This window comes from Sapajus apella, unplaced genomic scaffold, assembly GCF_009761245.1.
Source record: "Sapajus apella isolate SASKATOON/1434 unplaced genomic scaffold, GSC_monkey_1.0 scaffold31, whole genome shotgun sequence".
Lineage (NCBI taxonomy): Eukaryota > Metazoa > Chordata > Mammalia > Primates > Cebidae > Sapajus > Sapajus apella.
Window position 1 is genome coordinate 1,450,833 of NW_022436971.1, and position 9,611 is coordinate 1,460,443.

Consider the following 9,611-nt stretch of genomic DNA (forward strand, 5'->3'; position numbering starts at 1 on the left):
TCCCCTGCATTACTCCCTGAATAGCCTCAAGCTTTTCTGCTTTTTCATCTTTGTTATTTAATCTTCCTGAATATATTGTTCTCCTTGTGCCTATTCTTAAAGAAATCATCCCCTGCCTTCAGTGCTTTTGTCTACCACCAAGCCCTCCATAAAACTTGCCCTGATCTTTCTCAAATGAAAATACAATAATTATTCCCTCTCCCTAAATTCTCAAAGTACTGTTTCAGGACCTGTCTCATAGCACTCACCACATTCAATTAGTATTATAGATATTTGTATGTCTGTCTTATCACCTCTCTCAGGTCAAAATCTCCTTAAAAACAGGATCTATATGTTATCGGTTAATTTCTCAATAGCCACTATCTTTTTACAGCACAGCACCTTGAACAAAGTATGTACTCACATAACTATGTCTTGAATGAATGAGTAGCTACTTAGAAATTCAATTACAGACTACCTGTACCATTTAGAATGGAAAGGGAGATAACAGACATTGCAGAACAAATAACTTTTTGTTTCCTCCAAACAAATTCACCAAAGTAACGCCAATATTACACACACAGATACTTTCAAAACTCAAGGACATTTCATCCTTCAACTATCTGGTCAAATATGACGTGATCTCCTTATATACACACATATATTCAAAATAGAATATCTTCTGTTAAATAATCAAATCTACGCTTGGTAATAAAAGTATGTAAATATTTTAGCCATACAGGCAAACTGAAATTTTAAGATAAAATCAACCATTCAAATTACAAGTGGAAACACAGACAATGACCAAGCAATTTTTCCAAATACCAAAAACAAAAACAGAGCGCACTAAGCTTTAGCTATCTAAATACTAATAAAATTTGAGGGGCAGAATTTTATTGCTAAAAATCCAAAACCAACCAAAGATAAGCTTACCTGGATAGAAGCACCAAAGAATCAACATTACTAGTACAATAGGGAGACCAGAAACAGCACAAGAATCTTAAAGTGACATTTTCATTAACTGGTATATATGGCTCGTGGGTCATCAGAAAGGAACAAGACTGCAGGAGTCTCCACAACACATGTACTCAAGAGAAAGAAAGTCCAGAAAAAAAAAAAAGTATAATGTGGACAAGAGTGATGAACATTCTTGAAGAAAAGTCAATTTAAAGGTATGAATAGGATTTCCACTCAGCATGTTTGAACTCAAATGTCATCTCTAACACCTACAAGCTGTGCAATCTTACACTAGCCACTTAATTTCCCTGATCCTTGTTTCCTCATTTATAAAATGTAATATGTATAGCTAGTACAGTACCTGGCTTAAAGACAACACTCAATAAATATTTGCTGACTATGAATGAGGGCCTTACAAGAAAAGCAGGCATTTTTCTACAGGTACTTTTGTAGTTTTTGAGAGAATTATCTTAATTAATTCCTGATTAATACCTTTTTACAATATTTGAGAGTCAAATTTTGGTCAAAAAATAAAAATGTTCCTTTCCTACTAGCTTATACATTACTCAAAAGCTTACCAAAATTCTTGTAATTTAAAATCTCTTTGTAATATTGTAACTTTCAATACAAAAAGTAACTCTCATAAAGAAACCCCATTCCCAAATACATCTGCCTGGACTTAGTCTGCTCAGCTGTAATATTGATGTAAATATTAACATTTAGGAGACTGTCCTAAATGATCATTTAGGGATCTTTTACTCTAAATGTTGTGGTTCATGGCATATCAAGCATTTTCCAATCTGTTTAGGAAAACCAATCAACATGCACTAAAAAGGTAATCTCTCTCAAAAGGAGGAGAGAGAAAGAGAAAGATAAGTTTATTATATAGAACAGAGTAACTAATGCTAAGAGAGTGATAAAAATCAAGCTTTCTTGAAAAAATACCAGCTTTGATGCTGTTTTTGAAGGTCACGAGAACATAAAGGAAATCCAATTTAAACAAAGAAAATGGAACACGTAAAAGCCAAGATGCAAGATATCTATGGTCATCATCATATTTTCTTCATTTGTGTCGTACTTTACAGTTTGTAAAGCATTTCTGCATATGCCATCTACAGCAAATTTTCTGGAATGGGAAATGAAAGAACCAGTTTAAATGATTTATATTTGATAAGTCTATCCAAAGAAAGTCTCCTCTGAAAACAATAACATAAAATTTTAGAAGGGCATTTCTTCAGCATTTATGTGTACGATAAATTAGAGAGGCAAATGCATGCAAGCAAACAGCCATAAACCTAAAAATAACAGAATTTTAAAATAAGAAGAAATGTGAAATTAGACCAATATGCTCGTTTAATTGTAAAGAAACTTAGGCCTACAAAGTCAATGTGACTCCCATTACTCCATGTGCAAATGACAGGAGGACCAGATTGTAGAACCACAAATAAAGGAAAAACTTTGAGAAATTACAAAGAAAAGAAAGAGAATTTGGTGATGAATTCGCTAATGAAACACCCATTGTTACCCAGCATTAATGTCTACATGCCAATCATATGCTAAACACATTTAATAATTTAAAGATTACAATATGAGGACATGTATGTTACTTCAATTTTAAATACAAAAACTGAAGTTTAGTGTGGTTAAATAGCTCAAGGCTACATCAACTCAGTATCTGGAAGGGTCAGGACACCTCTGTCTGTCTGAAGTCAGAGCTCCATTTCTAAAAGAAGCTTTAAAATTGCCTCACAATTATAAGCTGAAAGGGTAAAAATGAAGCATCACTCTGGAAAAACTGGATAATCCAGTGCAATTAGAAGTCTGGTCCTGATAATGGGTGCATTTGGCTTCTGTGCTTGCACCTATTTTTATGAGTCTGGCCTGTCTGTGCCTAATGGTCAGGTCAGTGCTATTCAGTAAAACTAAACATCCCTGCCCTCCACACACTAAAACATACTCCCAGGAAGCAGTAAGAACAAAATATATCTAAGATGAGGGTAATGACTGAACTCCTCGAGTGACTAGAGCTTCTATTTTGGCGTAAGCTACTTATCTTTTAAATGTGATGACCATATTAAGCTTTTCTAAAAGCCTATCACTCCAAGGAGCCTTGAAAATTCTGTGTTGCAGACGAGGTTACGGGAAGAAGTATGGATACAACTCACTTTACTTGAACTTACGGAATTGGACTTATATGTTGATATCAGTGTTTTATAATAATTTCCCTTATTCACCCATGTATCCTGCAGATATATATAACAATCATTTCTATACTCTACATTAATCCAAATACTATGTCCACAAATCATTTTCCAGAACTAAGCTACAAAAAAAAAATCCACATCTCCTTATGAAATTAAGCAACCAAGAATGGTATCTAGTTGCCACTAGGCCATTTTATGACCTGTGACACCAAATGTTGAGAATAACAATGTCTAACTAAAATAGAAAGAAAAGGGAAGCTTTTAAATGACTAGACCTCACCTTGAATGTTTAGAACAGAGTCCTGTCCTTAGTCGCCAATCACCAACAGCTAAACTACTGGTTAATCTGTGAAAGAGGCAATTTTAAAAAGTCCTTTCCTACAGTCTCGTCTTCCCAAATGGATAGAAAAGTTATATAAGATAGGGAGAAATCTATTTGGTTCTGCAACCCAGATCAAATACAGTGTTCTGATATCCAGCTCCTGAAACACATGGATTTCACCTGATCCCACGCCCACCACAGCATCCAGCATGTGCAAGTAATGCAAAATAGAACCCTCCAAAATGTTTTTGGATCTCTGCCAGGAAAGCAGCTGATGGTCCTTGGAGAATTTGTTATAATCATATTTAGAAGACAAAAACCACTGCCAAAACAATCATGAGAATCCCGGGGCTCCCCTATGTTCCATGACTTAGACTCTACTCCGTGTTATGAGCTTGTTCTGACCTCCCACACATGCCCTAAAATGAAAACTATGTTAAGCCACATGGCTTAAGGCCACCCAACTCCATAAGATATGCAACACAACATTCAAACAATGTGGGGTCCTTGGGAGATGCAGCAAAAAAGACAAATTAAAGTATGAAGCAGAGGTAGTATCTAAGCAAAGGTCTATGAAATTGATGACAACCAAGCAGGGAGAACGAAAACGTCCTTGAAAAACAATTATAAATCAGTCTGGTATACAGTCCAATAGGGAAAAGAATTTCAAGAAATGCTCAATACCCTCTCTCCGCCACTCCACCTTTCAGCACCCCTGTACCACCCTCATCACTTACTCAACATTTAGTCCTTGTGAAGACTGCTCACTGGATTAGCAGGATCAAGAGGACACGCAGAGAACATTCCATTCTGAGAACATCTTTAAATTATTTAGGCTTGTTTACCACTCTTCTCTATAGAGTAAAAGCATGAAATGTCGCCAGCATTTTCACAATATACACCAGTTAGCACCATAGCAACCCAATCTTCTGCCCACCAAAAGATTAACACATACACAGAAAACAGGAAATTCAACAAAAATTAAAGTTTGACCTTAGACTCCCTCAACAGTTAAATGTCTGAAGTAGTAGCAGTGTCTTTACATCACACCCACTTCATGTTACCCTTACAGCTTCCTGGCATAAGCAAGATCTTGGGATTATACAAACTGCTGCTTCTGTTTCCAGCCCAGATTTCTAGAAACGAAACCCTGGAATTGAGGGAGAAACAAAAACAAATGTTGGCAGAAAGAGGGAGGAAAAAGCATTGTCTATATAATCCCAGTTTAAGTGAAACAATCACCATTAGTTCCATCAAGCACTTTTTTTCCCCAATAAAACCACTTACCCAAAAATGTAGATCTAAAATACTCCCTTGGTTTAAACCACACAAAAAAGGCAATAGGCACAATCCTAAAGATTTTCTAAGAGAAATAAGGAAGGGATCAACTATAAGCTATGTAAAATCACATTTTGCACGTTATAAAGCAAACTTCAACGTTGCTAATAACCAGTGGAAAATATCTACAAAAATCAAACTAAACACCTGTTCTTCTAATCAGCAGTCCTTTATTTTCTCTCTAACCCGTATATTCCCAACTCAGACCCTCTCTGTAACCCACTGTTCCCAAAGCATAAAGTCTGAAGAAACAGAAAACATTTCAGACATTCATTCACAAAACCAAATTAGACCTTTCCACAAAGTACAGGAGATAAAACAGAAACACTTCCATTTTATCTAATTTATGGCAAATAGTTCAAGGAATGCCTATTTGTTAAGCTGAATCAAACCCCACTGCTACCTTTAACCCAAAACTATTTCTAGTTCAAGAGCCAAGAGACCCAAGCAAATACTCTTTTCACATTATTCTCAACATGAAGAAATCTGGCCCCTTCCTACATTACAGCTTCTGTGGAACAAGCTGAGGCTCCTCTGGCCAACTTTTGTTGTTGTTATTGTTGTCGTTTTGTTTGCTTTTTTTTTTTTTTGAGACTAACCTCCAACCAATTCCATAAGAGGAGACAAATCTCAAACAAATTTAACCCTTGAGATCCATCCCTCAACTGTACCATATAAATCCACGCTTCACAGCAGCAATGTTTTAAACAGACACTTGATTTCTTAATCACTGAAATGTAAGCACCAGCCCTCACAAATCATCGCCGCAGAGATTCCTCTTGGCATCCACAGAGGGTGCTGGGACTGCAATTCACTCAAGAACCCTTCACTCACCAACATCACACTCGACATTAAAAATTCACCATCTCCGAAGAGAAATGTCACCTTCTTCACAAGGACACCTGCCTGTTCAACACCTCTATAAGAAACGAGGAGGACCAGGCATGAGAGGCTAACAGATCCTCCAGCTTAAAGTTTTCCTTCCTACGAAACTCTCCGGCCACAACACCGGGGCCTGTCCTTGTCACACACACAGGCTGTATTGTCAACCCCTCAGTCTCCCTCTAACGTCGTCAGACTGGGCAATGTCTACTTATGGGGGTGATTCCTTTTAAATAAAATAAAAAAGCAGCCACCACAGCTGGGTAGTAAGGACTGGAGACCCTGGTGTCCGATCCTCCAGGTCTTTTCCAACAGACTAGACAGCGGCCCGAATTCTGTCACTGCCCACTAACCAACCCCACCTCCCAATTGCCTCGTCAACATGTTTGCTTCCCTTTCTCGGCCCTTTCGGCTGAATCCCAGGAAGGGGACCAAACCCGGGAGGAACATGTCCAGTATCCATCCCACGTCTACCTCCGAAACCCCTTCCCGGGGGAAGGGGCGAGCAAGCGCGCCGGGGTCAAACACCAGCGCCGTCGAGGGCTGCGCCGACCGAAACCGACGCCGCGGTCGCCCCCATTTCGCGGTCCGGGTCGGCAAGACTCCGAGAGGTGAGCAAGCTGGCCAAGGTCACGGCGTCGCCAGGGCCGAGGGGCGCCCGCGCCGACTTCCGGCTCCCTCTTTCCGCGGCGGCCCCGGGCGCCCGCTCCCCACGCCAGGCAGGCGGCCGCGCAGCCCGCGCCCCCTCCGCGGATGCTCGCCCTCTCCGCGCTAACTAGGGCAACTGGAAAAGAGGCGGAGAGAAGTCGCTGCTGCAGCGATTTCCTTCGGCGGGGAGCAGCCCCCAGCTGGTGCCCGTGACAGCTGAGACCCCCGCCCCCTCCAGCCGCGCGGGGCCGCGAGGGGAACTCGGAGAAGTGGGAGGTGGATGGAGCGGGAGAAAGGAGAGCAGGGGGCGGAGGGGTGCCAGCTGCTCCCCGCCCCCTAGGGCCTCGGCGGCCGCGCGGCTCGTGACAGCTGCACCCACCGGGAGGCTCCGCGCCCGCCGCCCGCACTCACCTGCCGCCGCCGCCTGTGGGCCGCGCTCACCGGCGCCTCGCTAGTCCGCGACCGAGACGAGGCCGCCGCGGCCTCCGCCGCTCCTCGGGCCCGGCGCCCGGTCCCCGGGGCCCAGGCGGCCGCCGCCGCCGCCGCCGCGGCTCTCCGGCCCCCTCCTCCGGAGCAGGGGTCCCCCAGCAGGGGGGATGCAAAAGGAACCTGGCGCAGGCTCCGCTCGAGGAAGCAGCAGCGAACAGGCGGCCGAGGCGCTCAAGGCCGGGGTGCAGCCGTCGGAGGACAGGGCTCAGCAAATCGCGTCAGACTCCCGCTCGCCGGGCCTGAAGAACAGGCATTTCAGCCGCTCTCCGCGGCGGTCAAGTTCTCCTCCTCTGCAGCCGGGGCCCCCGCCCCCTTCGCGCCCCTTCTGTTCCCGGTCGCCCGCCCACCCTCCGCGCTTCCCCTGAGGGCTCCGGCCGCCCTCTCCGCCGCGACCCGTTGCCCGCGAGCTCAGACGGCGCGCCGGGGGCAGCCCCCAGCCCGCCGGGCCCGCAGAGCGAGGAGTCGTCCAGCGCCCTCTGCCGGCCGCAGACCCGCCCCAGCCCGCGTCCTAACGAAGTGTGGGAAACGAGGCCCGATCTCTTCCCCGCCCCTCTCAACTCCTCCCCGCCCCTGCCCTCCCCTCGGGGCGTTCCTCCCACTGCTGCCGGGAAGCGGCCTCGAACCCCAGGGCAGTAGCAGCTAGGCCGCCCGGCCTGACGCCTCCCGCTGTTCTTTATCTTTCTGGGAAGGTGGCGGAGTGGCGAGACGCCCTGAGGACAGGGCGGAGTCGGCTCCGGGCCTGTCTCTCCACTCGGGTGTTCGGTTACTTTGAGCGAGACACATCCCGCGGGCCTCGTTTTTTATTCTGTAAAATTGGGAGGTGGTTACCTAGATGATTTCAGAGGCTGTTAGACAAGAGAAAAGTAATATCGTCTGCCCCCTTGGTTTTACAGATGAAAAGATCTGCCTGACACGTTCTGGCTCTGCAATTCCGTGAATTATCTAAAACGTGTCATTCACAGATCTTTACCCCTCAAGAGGCCCACACCTTTCTTCTTGTCTCCCTCTTTTTCTTTTTCTTTTTTTTTTACTTTTCTAATAGAAGTGCTACTTCCAAAAGTGGAGTGTTCCTTGTCGCCGGAGGACTTGGAACAGCGGCTGAACAGCCTCTCTGAGCCGGGATGGCCTTATCTGGACCGCACCCCGCATTCCAAAGGCCGGCAATGCAGTATACAATACCTATCTCTCTCCCTGGCTTGTCCTAAGGATGAATGAGTGACTCGCCATGGAAGTGCCTTGTGAAGCATACATCTATCCATGCCTTTCTTGCATTCTTAGCCCAGTTAGTGCTCTTACCCTTCCTCAATCCTGTCCTGCTGTTGCTCTCTCCCGGCGTTTCCTGCTGTTTCTCTTCCTGTGTCTTCTCGCCTAAATCAATCTCTGTAAATCCTTAAGCCGTTCCCACCCTTCTCCCAAATGGGGAAGCTAACAGCCTTGAAAACACCAACCTCCCTGGCACCTCTCTGAGTCAACGGGCAGCTTCTTCCACAGGCAGTTACTACTGTAGGCTCTCACCATCCTCTTCCTGTCCGGGTTACAAAGCAATCGCTAGACCACACCCCCACATGCATTCATATATTCACTCATTTATGTATTAATTCCCCTGATTCTTGTCAAAGACCTACTACTGGGGCCCTAGGTGCATTTCCTGAGCTCTGGCTTAGCAGTACCTCTAGCCACCAGCAGAGTCCCCATCCCCAGTAATAGCTGGAAATACTCAGGCACTCATCAGTTTCGTCCCCTTCTGTAGGGCCTACCTACTTCCCAATCTAGTCCAATGCAGACTACGTGAAAGTGCCTTGTTCTGGCCTCTGGTGCCAACAAATGAGCCACTTGTACAAGGTACTCCTGTCTCCACTGGACTCTAGTCACTGCTGAAGGCCAAATCTAGTGGCCACTTCAGTCCTCCTCTCGTGTGGCCTTTCTACAGCACGTGATGCTGCTAACTCCTGCTTTGTGAAACTCGTCTCCTCCCCTGTCTTCAACGTTAAGTCTCTACCTGAATTCTGAACTTCCCTTCGTTTGCACTTTTCTTGGCCTGCTCCTTTTTTACAGGGCCATAAAAAATGTTGGTATCCTCAAGGTTTTCTTTTTTTCCTTCCTCTCCTCTGGCTTCGGTTGACTGTTTATTTCCACAGCTTCAACTGTTAACAACGCCTGCATGTCCTTCTTCCAGTCTCCTGCTCTGCAGCCCAGGGTCTTCATTAACTTTAAAACATCCTCAAGACACACAGTGCTAAGATTTTGTTGAATGACAAATTATTTACAAATTATTTACATTGCCATAATCATCCATGCAAGCTAAAGAGAAAGTTCCTTTTCTAGAGTGGTACTGTTTCTTTTTTCTTTTTTTTTTGAGACGGAGTTTCACTCTTATTTATATTTCCATAACCATCCATGCATGCTAAAGAGAGAGTTCTTTTCTAGAGTGGTACTGTTTCTTTTCTTTTCTTTTTTCTAAGATGAAGTTTTGCTCTTGTCACCCAGGCTGGAGTACAGTGGCGTGATCTCAGCTCACTGCAGCCTCTGCCAGCAGGGTTCAAGCTATTCTCCTGCCTCAGCCTCCCCAGTAGCTGGGATTATAGGCACCTGCCACCATGCCCTGCAATTTTTTGTGTTTTTAGTAGAGATGAGGTTTCACTATGTTGGGCAGGCTGGTCTCAAACTCTTGACCTCAGGTAATCAGCCCACCTCAGCCTCCTAAAGTGCTGGGATTACAGGGATGACCCACTGCACCCAGCCAAGTGGTACTGTTTCTCAAGTCATAATGCTTTGACTTTTTTCTCCCTCCT

At 44.8% G+C, this 9,611-nt stretch overlaps 1 protein-coding gene across 1 annotated transcript in view; it reads right to left on the reverse strand.

Annotated features, from left to right (window-relative positions):
- Window positions 1–6,760, reverse strand: part of NCOA1 (nuclear receptor coactivator 1) — a 277,674-nt gene extending 270,914 nt beyond the window's left edge. Inside the window, exon 1 of the mRNA XM_032294315.1 lies at window positions 6,742–6,760. The gene's annotated coding sequence lies outside the window, so the exon portion shown is untranslated. The remainder of the gene's footprint in view (window positions 1–6,741) is intronic.
- Between the last annotated feature and the right edge of the window lie 2,851 nt (window positions 6,761–9,611).